Source organism: Microcaecilia unicolor, chromosome 9 (genome assembly GCF_901765095.1).
Source record: "Microcaecilia unicolor chromosome 9, aMicUni1.1, whole genome shotgun sequence".
NCBI classification, from domain to species: Eukaryota; Metazoa; Chordata; class Amphibia; order Gymnophiona; family Siphonopidae; genus Microcaecilia; species Microcaecilia unicolor.
The window spans coordinates 147,246,397-147,258,931 of record NC_044039.1 but is presented as its reverse complement, the minus strand read 5'-3'; positions in this window follow the sequence as shown (position 1 = coordinate 147,258,931).

Sequence of the window (12,535 nt, the reverse complement as noted above, 5' to 3'; positions counted from 1 at the left end):
CTTCTTATCTCACACACAGGGTCTCTGCTTTTTCTTTATAGGGGGTAGGAGGAGGGGGAGGGGGAGGGAGGAACATATGGACATCAGAGAGAAAACATTTACCTTTATACAATACTACACAATATTATACACAAGCAGCCCAATATTCAGCAGGATGGACAAAGTATAATTTGAAATGTTTATCATAGATGTTTCAAATTAGAGGTCCTGTATTCATAGGCTGATGCTCACAACTCCCGCGGTAAAGCCAACAGCGCAGAACCCATACCGCCGGAACAGAGTAGAAAACTAGCTCATTAGTGATCAAAGGAAATGATATTCAAATTATATGCGTGCTGTAAATGGTCTGACAACACACAGAAAAAAAAGAAGTAAAAATAAAATAATCACAATTAATACCTTTTATTAAATTTAGATATTAGATATGTATCATATGTCAAAGAATAAAGCGGTTGCTCAAAGCATATACTAATCACAATCATTCAACTGCAAAACACTATGCATAACTTTGTGCAAAAACATACTCAGAACCTTATTGTACCATAAATATTACACTAGGCAGACCTAATACACCAATATACCACCATACGGAAAATGCAGACCATCAATAATATGAAACAAGGGATCATAATATCACAATTCTCATGTAGAGCCACAAAACACCCTTTTAGGGTGGACAGTGTTCACAATGAGCTCCTTTTATTAACGACCATATGTAGATCCTTCAAGAGGTAGTGTGTCATGATTTAGGCTCTACACCCTTTCTGATGTTTTGGTGCCACCTCAGTAAGGCCAACACACAATCTCTCCACTGCAAAACACTATACACAAACTTGTGCAAAAACACACTCATAACCTTACCAAACCATTACAGCACTAATTCCAAGGACAAGACGAGCTACAACCTTATGTGTTGCCTCTCTGGTTTGATGGGTTACAGAGTAATAGGGGAGTTTGAAAGTACTGGATCTTTTCTTATTCTCCTTTGTTATGAGAATTGGAACTACTAATTGTAGTGGACTTGAAAGTTTAGCTTCATTTGTCTTTATTTGAAATTTCATAAATAAAAAAAGTTTCTAAAAAACTGAATAATCTTATCAATGGTGTGGAGCTAGGGTGGGGGTGGGCTAGGGCAGGGGTGGGGCTAGGATGGGGCCCCACCAAATTGGTCTGCACAGGGCCCCGCACTTGCTAAGACTGGCCCTGTGTTTCACTACATTTGCACTAATCTTTGTTGCACACATTGTCTCCCGTGCTAGAGCCCTCTCAGCATTACACGCTCACTAATGCCGGCACTGGTCTGGTGTTAATTGCCTCTAGTGCCGGCATTACATTTTGAACATTGGCCCATCAGTGCTGCTGGATGTTTCAGTAGCACTGCTGAATGTTTGGGTATAAGTGAAACATCGAAAGTAGATGTTCCAGTTCTACTTGCTTTCAGGCAGCACAGCTAAATGTATAATCTGAAGATCGCTGCTTTCATGTACACATTATGAGAGTGATTTTATAATAGGGTATCTACTAAAAGTGCTCTTTAAAGAGCCTATTTTAAGCCTGTTGTATAAGGAAAATTATAAAATAATAGCACCAGTGGCTGAGAATGTGCCTTAATTTAAGTTTGGCTGGTTACATCAGTCCTGTAGCTGGTGTAAATGTGCATATCTGAACCCAAACAACCAACAGTGAGCTTTTGTGGTGAGAAGTAAGAACAACTTCTTACTTCTCACCACAAAAACTCAGATTGTATATGTGAGGAGCCAAAACAATGTAGGTTTCCAACTTAGGAAAGATAAAGTTCTTCTACACTGAACACTAAATATTAAAGAAAGGTGGATCACGTGATGCCTAGACAGGAGCGGAGGCTGCTTGCTCGGCTCCTCTGGCTCCCCACAAAATTGGCAATATATCCTGTCTGTTTTTGCAAGAAATGGGTCAGAAAGTTTTCCAGCTTTTTGCTGTTTGTTGGCTGTGAGTGACACAGAGTTTGGAGACCTTGTTCGGCACGGTTTATAGAATAGCGCTTATGCCCAGGAATCATGCCTAACTTTAGGCTTGACCATTTGCAGTAACTGAAACACGGTGCAAATGTACATGCCTACATTAGTCATGTATCCACCATATTCTGTAACAACATGCGTTAATTTTAGGAACTCCTCAATTATGCCCATGACTCTCCTATTTCCATGCCCCCTTTTTCAGATCACATATAAATTTTAGGTGTGGATCCCGCGCCTTAATTTACGTGTGTAAATGCCAATTAAATATAATCAGTGCCAATAATTGCTTGTTAAAAAGCCAATTATTGGTGCTAATTAGATTGTTATTCAATTAAACTGCACATACAATTTTTGGAGACTTTTATAGAATTAGGGGCTAGATGTGGTATATTTAGATTTTAGCAAAACCTTTGAGAGGGTTCCGCATAGATGACTGATAAATAAACTGAGTGCCCTCGGTATGGGCCATAGTGGAAGGTGACCCAGGGTTTTGGTAAATGGAGCTCATTCTAACGAGTGGTGTGCCGCATGGTTCAGTTCTTGGGCCAGTTATTTTTAACATTTTTGTAAGCGATATTGCTGAAGGGCTGTCTGGTAGGGTTTGCCTCTTTACAGATGATATCAAAATCTGTAATAGGATAGACACCTCTGATGGTGTAGATAACATGAGAAAGGACTTAGCAAAGCTAGAGAGCGGTCTGGCAGTTAAGATTTAATGCTAAAAAATGCAGGGTCATGCATTTGGGCTGCAAAACCCAAGGGAACGGTACAGTTTAGGGGGTGAAGAACTTTTGTGCATGAAAGAGGAGCAGAACTTGGATGTGATAATCTTAAAGTTGCCAAACAGGTAGAAAAGGAGACGGCAAAAGCTAGAAGGATGCTTGGACGAATAGGGAGAGGAATGACCAGTAGGAAAATGGAGGTGACAATGCCCCTGGTGAGACCTCATTTAGAATATTGTGTACAATTCTGGAGACCACACCTTCAAAAAGATATAAACAGGGTGAAGTCAGGGCAGCTACTGAAATGGTCAGTGGTCTTATAAAGTGTAAAGGGATAGACTTAAAGATCTCAATATGTATACTTTGGAAGAAAGGCGGGAGATATGATAGAGACATTTAAATGCCTATGTGGCATAAATGCACAGGAGGCGAGTCTCTTTCAATTGAAATGAATCTCTGGAACGAGGGGGCATAGCATGAAGGTGAAAGGGGATAGACTCAGAAGTAACCTGAGGAAATATTTCTTCATGGAAAGGGTGATGAATTTGTGGAACAGTGTCCCAATGGAGGTGGTGGAGATGAAAACTGTATCTGAATTCAAGAGAGCTTGGGTCAAGTACATAGGATCTCTAAGAGTGATAAGGAGATTAAACAGCATGGATGGGGCAGACTGGATAGACCATAGGATCTTTATCTACCTACATTTTTCTATGTTTCTATGTAACATTAACAAACACATGCTAAAACCAGGGCTTTTTTTGAGGGGGTACTTGGGGGTACTGAGTACTGGCACCTTTTCTATTGTCTGCTAAAATTGACCCATGGTCCCCAAGGTTTAATGAAAGATCTCAGGCTCTGCACACCAGTTCTGCCTTGTCATAGATTCTGTGACTGGTTGCAGGGGGCCTGGCTATTGTGGGGTGGGTCCCTCAGTGATCACCCCAACCCTGAAGGGTGGCCTGGCATTTGAAGTACTGGCACCTTTTTTGAAGGAAAAACGCACTGGCTAAAACCCCCTCTCATACTCAATCAGATGCTGTTTTGAAGAAATTCTTGTGAATATAGAGCCCTGACTGCAAAGCTTATATACCAAAGAAGCATTGACTTTGGACGCTCTCCTAATTCACTGATGTAAAACAAGTTGACCAGGCCCTTGGGTATTTGATGCCACATTATTTTTATTTTCCTGCGTCTTTATCTGCCATCAGTTTCTATGTTTTTCTAACAGTGCTATGTGCATCTATTATCATTCTATTTGCAAGGTTAAAACCTCCTTAAAAATCTAAACAAAACCCCAAATCTGCCAGTGTCTGAAACTCTAAAAGCATCAGCTTAGTTTTCTGCCAAAAAAACCCTTGGCTGTGTTTCAAAACCCTTTATCCACTGTGGCTCTGACTGGCTTTCGGTTGGATTGTGAAAAGTGGCAGTATTATTGCTGACTGTGACTGGAGAACAGGGTGAGTCTCTCAGAATCTCTCTCAGGAGTTCATTCCCATGATAAAGACAAGCAAGCTGTGTGTAATGTGTCATTGTCCTGCCCAAGGCAATAACTGACTCCTCAGTGGAGACTATAAACTTACAATTTTTGCAATTCTGCAAATACGTACATGGCCAGTGCTCCTGCAGTCTCGTCTTTTTCTTATAGTGATATTCCAGTGTCAAAGTGCAAGAACCAATAGCTTTTTCTTTTTTAATTTATCCTTTAAAACATGAGTGGTTCCTGTCTGGCCTACAAACCTGTCCGAGGGGTCCTTTTACTAAGCCGCAGTAAAAAGTGGCCTGCAGTGGTGGGTACATGTTTTGGGCACACGCTGGGCCATTTTTTATAGCCCTGCTGGGAAAAGTGCGTCTATTTACAAAGACGAACAAAAAGAGAGTCCAAATCTCCCGCAAAAAAATGCCAAACGCACAAAACAGAAGAAACGGAAGAAACACCAAAAAGACCAGGCTGAAACCACAGATGGTAAGAGCACCAAAAAAGTTTATTGTGACCCTACACGGTCCGTGTTTCGGCCAAAAAGGCCTTCCTCAGGGGTCTTCAAATTGACATATATAGGCTTCATTGTCTATGCTCCGTTTCAGATTGCACCAGAGTTCATGTCTTTTTACTCCATGAGAATTTCAGAGGTAAATCTGTATACGTCAATTTGAAGACCCCTGAGGAAGGCCTTTTTGGCCGAAATACGGACCGTGTAGGGTCCCAATAAACTTTTTTGGTGCTCTTACCATCTGTGGTTTCAGTCTGGTCTTTTTTGGGTTTCTTCCATTTCTTTTGTTTTGTGCGTCTATTTACAGCCTGAGCCCTTACCACCACCCCTTGACCTAGCGGTAAGGGCTCATGCGCTACCCATGCTGTAACCATGCAGCACAGGCCAACTGCTGATTACTGCCACTGAAGTCTTGCGAGGCCACCACTTGAAGTCTTGGCAGCCATTTTAAACAAGCGGCGGCAGCAAGATGGGTCAGCGGCAGCGGGCAGGAAAGAGTATGGATCTTTCCTGCCCCGAAGCAAGCCACTAGATTAGCAGGGTGTCTTCAGGTATGTGCGGGAAGGGAAAGCATAGGTCAGTTCAATTGTGTGGTTCTGTGAGAACCCTGCAGGACCCGGGTCCATCCCAGTGGGATCCCCACGGTCCTGGAGGGGATCCTCGCAGGATTCCCGCTGTCCCTGCTCCCATGCAGCTCTCTTTGAAAACTGGCTATTTTGGAGGCGTTCTGGGGTTGGAATTGGCACTTGACCAGTTAATTGCCGATATTCAGCACTTAACTGGCCAGGGTACATAAGTACATAAGTGAAAGACCATATTTCTGTAATGTCTTACTATTTGTTCAGTTATCTACTGGAATTGATATTTTCTTATATGGTTTGTGCAAAAGTGCAAAAATTCACTCTTCTGCTTGTTCCACTGCCCCTTCGCTGTAGGGATGGAGACCTTACATACTTGACCAAATATAAACTGGGTTTTCAGGATGTCCCTAAGCTTAGCATACAGATGAGGCTGTGTTTAAGTAAATCTGTTAGGGATTTCCTAAAAATCTGACTGGTGCATTGTCCTTGAAATGAAGATTACCCACTCCTTTTCTATAATGTCTTGCACAAACACAGATTTAGTTATATGGTCTCAATACATGTGCAAGTGAGAGAGAATGTGACTACATACATGGTTCAAGTGACTTTCTGGTTTTAGGAGGGTTCGTTGGCTTTTTTTTAGATCAAGGTTTTTAATTCTGATTTCTCCAAAATAGCATTTTCCAGATTCATGTACAGGACAAATTTCCAACATTTTGGGCACCTCTCACTTTTCTCAAAGCATTTCATTTTAAAAGGTACATTTGTGTTTCATGCTCTATGGAAGTCATGTAGTGATGATAGCTCTGGTATTGCCAATCTGAACAAAGTTTAAGTTTAATGTTAGCAAATCTGAGTTCACCTGATTTCAATTGTTTCACTATTGGGCTCATTTTCGAAAGAGAAGGACGCCCATCTTTCAACATAAATTGGAAGATGGTAGTGGTGGAGGGGCTTCTGTGTTTCAGTGACTCAGAGGGCTATGCTGAAGGGTTACCCATATCAGACAGGCCCAACTAGGGAGAGTGGAAAGATGGCGACCTGAAGCTCGTACGCTCAACGGCCCAGCTGACCTCTGAAGTTCTGTCTTTGTTTACTTGAAATTTCCTCTCTGCAATTGCAGTTATCTTAACTGAGAGGAAGGGGACAATCGGGGTCAGCTGCCGATGGCCAGTGTTTTGTCCCCTGTGCAGCAAGTGTGGGACCTCTGCGTGACGAGCTGCCCACAGATGACTGGGTCGGTGAGTCCTTTGATTAGCGCCGGCGAAGGAGCGTCGACGCTCTTGGACCTGGAAACAACTTCATCGCTCCCGAATCATTTAACCACCATGTCCAAAGGAGTGGAGGAGTGAGTTAGGAGTGTATGCTGAAACGGAAGTCGTTTACAGCTGAACCCATGTCGACGGTGCCACTCCTAAACCCGCAAGAGCTATCAGCTTGGAGTTTTTGGCTCCCGTGGAGGTTACATTGAATATCATCTGGAAGGTGCTCCAGGACTTAACGGTGGTAGTAAATAAGTTTGCTTCTGATATAATCTTATTAGTGAGCCACATGGATAATCTAATCAAATCCTTTGAGAATGAAAAATTGATACAGCAAATGAAGTTCTACAGGAGTAGGAAATAGTTAAGATTTTGAAGATGATAATAGACCAGAAAAATTTGAACAAAATGAATATTATTACAGATGATTAATATCGAGATTGTTGTTTTCCCAGAGTTCCGGGTATGACTCCTAAAGTTTTTTCCTCTGAAATGATTCCTCTTAGTATATTAATTCAAAAGGAGTAAAGCCTGTGAAACTGGGATTACCTTAATCAGTGGGAATTGGGTTAGAGACTCAAGTGTTTGTATTGTTAAATAATTTCTGGTTTTAAAAGAGAAAAAATGAAATCAGTTGTATTATTTCCACTAATATTGGACAATAAGTATGTTTCCAACAAAATTAATTGACTATACACCGTTTTGGGTTTGAAGAAGCCAACCAGGCGATCAATGTGGAATAATGATTCAGATAAATAATAAGTGGGGATAATCAGGTTAATACCATGTTTTCTTTGTTTATTGTTGTTTAATTGATCTCCTTGTCTTGTTTCACTCTCCCTATTTTGTGGTCTAAGGAAGAGTATAGAATTACCAGATTGAAATAATTCTTGTATTATTTTGTCTGTATTTCTGGCAAGTTATTTTAGTGCTAGTAAAATTAAATTGTTATAAATAAAATAAAATAAAAACCCAGATCTTATTAACAGCTGTAAGCCTTAAATTCAGCAAATAATTGGAATGAGTGGACAGACGAATTGTTGGATAAGACACTAAAGATATATGATCCAGTAGGCAACAGCAATAAAAAAAATCTTAAATAGCATACAGGCCACTTTCAAATCAACTCTAGCCCTAACTGGCAATCAATGCAAATCCTTCTGCACAATTCTGCAGTAACTGCAACTTTGTCTGAAGAGTCTGATGGATAGCAGCATATAAAGAGCTGCAATAATCTACTTGTGGTAAAACAATCACTTGGACTAACACTCTAAACTGATCAGGGAAGAAAGATGATCTAATTGCCCTGAGCTGTCGCAATTTGAAAAAAATCCTCCTACTCAGGTTTTTAACTTGGTTTTCCATCGTTAATTGTGAATCCAGTATATAACCAAGGACCTTGGATGAATTTTCAAAACCCAAACAGTCCCCTGTCCTGAGTGTAATGCTTTCCGGAACATTAACAGAAGAAGTGCAAAAATACAACAATTTAGTTGTAGCTGAATTAAGTTTTAACAAATTTTGTGATGCCCAAGAGTGTGGTTTTCCTATGCATTCTGTAATTACTCTTTTTGCATTACTACCTTCAGATAATAATGGCACTAAAATAAAAATATCAGCAGCATAAGAGGAAACATAGTATGAAGAAGATTTTAGAAAATTCCCAAAGAAACTCATAAAAATATTGAACAATATAGGCGATAGTGGTGAACCCTGTGGGACTCCAACTTTTAGAAAATTTCCCATTTTTTTTAAACACTATACTGTCTATTATTGAGAAATTCCTTAAAAAAAACAGTTCCAGAGAGCCCAAGCTCACTTAATTTGTTCTCCAACAGAGTGTGGACTACAGTATCAAAAGCATCAGATATATCAAATTGCAATAGTACAGATGGAACATTTTGACTTAACAACTTCCTAACCTTTGTAACCACTGTAACAAGTAAGGGTTCAGTACTATGCATGGGTCTGAAACCGTATTAAAAACTATGGGTTTCCTTTACTAAGAGGCGGTAAGCCCATGGTGGGCTTACTGATCGCTATACAGGAAGTACCGCCGGGCTACCGTAGCAGCCCGGCGGTACTTCCCACCCCTAGCATGCCATCATTTCCGGCGCTACAAAAATGTATTTATTTTTGTAGCGCCGAAGTGTACCCGGCAGTAATCTGAAATACTTTTGATGCAATTAGCATTGGATTCTGATAGGGAGTGGCTTATGAAAATGTTCTTTAAATATAGAGATCTGTTATTTATGAACTGTTAACATCTGAATGTTTCCTGATGTGGGTCAGGTGACCCAACAGTGAGAAGACAGTTCTTATTGCTAAGGCCTCAGGCACTTCAAATGGGAGCCAGTTTTGTTCTCCAATATCCCTGTAAATGTGCTCTTACTCTGCAAGGAGTTTGCTATTTTTTTTTTTAATTGACCCAGCACAACTTTCAGCTTTTGTGACTAATAGGTCTACCTTTGGTAATGTTACCTTTGGTAATGTTATTTTTCTGATCAGATTGATCCCAGCCTCTGGTTCTTATTTCCTTTTTGCTTGCTGTCCAGAGCCTCCTTTCCATTTGCCATTTCTTTTCTCTCCTGTCTTCTTTACTTCCTCCCCTATATTCTTCTCCAGCATTGATCTTTCATGCTCAGCTTTCTTCCATTTATTTTTCTGCCTCAATCCACTCAAAGTTCGTTCTTCCTTCTCACCATCCGAGTTCCTTCATTTTACTACTTCTGTTTATGTTTTTCTTTCTCTCCCCCACCCATGTTCAATATCTCCCCTCTCTCTTGCCTTCACTCCATCCATGTCAGCTATCTCTCATCTCTTTCCTTCACCAAGGTCCAGTAACTCCCCTCTTGTCCCTTCCTGCTCCCTTCTCAGCATTTCCCCTGATTTTTCCTTCCACATCCCCCATTTCCAGCATCTCCCCAATCTTCCCTTCTATCTCCTCCATATCCAGCATTTACCCTTCCACCTCCCCAATGTGCATCTCCCGATTTCTCCTTCCACCTCCCCCCAATGTTCAGCATCTCCTCCAAACTACTCTTCCATCTTCTTTATGTCCAGTATCTCCCTGATCTTCCCTTCCACATCCTCTGTCCAGCATCTCCTCCGATCTTCCACCTTCCTCATATCTAGCATCTCTTCTTCCATCTCCCCCTATCCAGCATCTCCCTCAAACTCCTCTTCTACCTTTGTCAATGTGCAGCATCTCCCCTTATCTCACCTTCCACCTCCATGATATCCAGCATCTGCCTAATCTCCCCTTTCCTCTCTCCCGTGTCCAGCATTGCACATTCCTAGTGCACAAGTGAGTTCCAAGATCCTGTGGTACTATTTTCTTTCTGCTACATTTGTTACATTACTGGATGATTCCTGTGCTTGCTGATCTGATGGAGGAGGTGACCCCTACCAGTGAAAGGCCCCTGTTCTTTTGATTGGTTTGCTCAATGGTAGCTATGCCCTTGCCTTGAATCATTGTGCTGATCCTCTCTTCAAACCTCCTGTAGCTTAACCTCAGCATGATGCCTATGAGTGCTGCTGCAGCAACCCTGCCCTCTCCGCTCACACAGGCTTTCTGTGACTATGGATACCTGCACCAGGAGTGGGAATCTGAGGGATATAAGCCAAAGTTCATGGCCCGGTGGCGAGGTTAAGCTGCAATTTTGAAAAGGACAGCAATGTGGAAGTGGGCCTGATTGGCAATAGTAGTTGTGCCCTAGTGCCTGTGAACATGTGGTGCCAGAGGTAGTTGTCTATGCTTAAATTTAGGCCTGCCCCATCCCTAACCTGCACAGACCATCTCTTCTGGGCTGTAATAGGAAAGCAATTGCTATATTCATTCAGCAATGGACTTCCCCCATTTGCACTTTCATTGTTGCGTGCGACATGATTTGGTAGGGTTACTCTCTGTCACGGAGATAATATCTGATACCAAGTTTAAGGTTAAAAAAGAATAACACAGAATAAAATGATTTTGCTAGTTTTCATTAGAGAACTTGAAAATTTCTATGAATTGACAACAGCAGAATATTTTGAAATGACAAAGACAGAGACTAGGAAGTACAAGTTATCCTCTCAGAAAACTTTATGAATAAACCTGATTTAATCCCATTGTATTCCCCTTCCTCTCCTAATTCTGCATCTTTTCATACTCAGTCTAGCCCTTGTTCAACTCTTACTTGACCAGAAAAGGACTGCAAACAAAATCTATGGTTGCTGTCTATGTAATAAAGCTGATGCTTTCATGATGCTTTGGCCCAGTGCCTGGGAAAACAGGGAGCAAGATTTAAATTAGCTCTGGGAAGCGATGTATCTTCCTTATATATTCTTAACAATATACCTGTTACCAGCCCCACCCGAGATTAAGTCATGGGAAAGAAAACCGCTCTATTACATGTGGTTGAACTTGGGTATAAGCCAAATTTCATTAGCCTAGAGATTACTGTTGCAGATTCATATATTAGCTGTCAACACAACTCAAATAATTATCTGATTCCCTCTTTCCAGAAAGACTAGATGTGAACTTTAGACCCCAGAGAAATTTGGAATCAGTTTCCTTAATGAGATGGGTATAAAAGAGAGAAGACTCTGTCTACACTTGGAATAATCCAGGAGAGGCATCTTGGTGATTTTGAAGATGAAGAAAATAAAAAGGGATTGATGACTGTTGAACCTTTTACTGAGGCAATATTTTAAAAAAGTAATACATTTTTAATGAACCAACTCTTGGATCATCATCTAGACAGGTATAGAAAGTGAGACAAGAGGAAGGGTATATGAAGCCCTATACCTCCTGGAAAAGAATAGTCCATGGGTTCCAGACCTGGTCCTGGAGGCATCCCAGCTCATGCAAATCTTTCTCATGAATATTTATTGTGGATATCCTGAAAACATGACTGGCTGGGGTCAGTGGCGTAGCTAGGTGGGGCCACGGGGGCCTGGGCCCCCCAAATTTACTCTGGGCTCCTGGTTGGCTGGCAGGGGTCCCCAACCCATGCCAACTGAAGACTACATCCAGCGCTGGTCTGCAGCGGCACCACCATGTTGCTTGCCCTGCTCTCTCTTCCCCTCACGTCGGGCATGCTCCTTTTAGTGAAACTGAGAGTTTCACTAAAAGGAGTGTGCCAGACGTGAGGGGAAGAGAGAGCAGGGCAGGCAATGCAGTGGCGCCAGAGACCAGCAGTGGACAAAGTCTTCAGCTGGCAGGGGTTGGGGACCCCTGCCAGCCAATGTATTTGTGGCGGCGGCAGTGGGGAGGGGGCGGCGAGGAGGCGGCAGTGAGGTGGCGGAGGGGAGGGGCAATGACCAAAATGTGCCCCCCCACCTTGGGCTCTGGCCCCCTCCCACCTCGAGGTCTGGCTAAGCTCTTGGCTGGTGTGCCTCCAGGACCAGGTCTGGGAACCACTGGAGTAATCTAGTTGCCTACTGAAAGTAAGGGAATGATATAAAAATAATGGAAAAACATAGGTTGCTTTGCATAGGGCTGTTTGAATGTAGTTGTTTTTTTCCCTCTAGAGTTGTCAATTCAGTGGAGGTGTTTCTGTGAGTGGGAATAAGGCAGGGTATTGCCAATATTGAGCAGTTCTGAAAGAGAATAAATACCTATAGAGAAGTAGGTGGCAGTCTCTGTGGTTATTCTATCCCTAGGCAGTTCTCAAAAGTAAAAGTACACTGTATTTTTTCGTTCAGAACTGATGCAAAGTCTGCGAGTGCTCATGTTTTAAAAATTGCTTTTTAAAAATTCTGAAAGGCTTTTTTTGTTATTCTGCCCGATTTAAGGGCTGCAGGTACATACACCTGCTACAAGCTGGAATTGTTAGTATTTGCTGGTTAATTGCAATCAGTCAGACTTACAATTTGTGATATGAATTTCAGTGTTAAATATTGGCTTAGCATTTTAGACATATGCATAATAACCCTTGTGTCTGTTGGCTGCCAAACTCTCCTTGCAAGACTAGTTTTGCATCTATAAATATGAGGCAATTT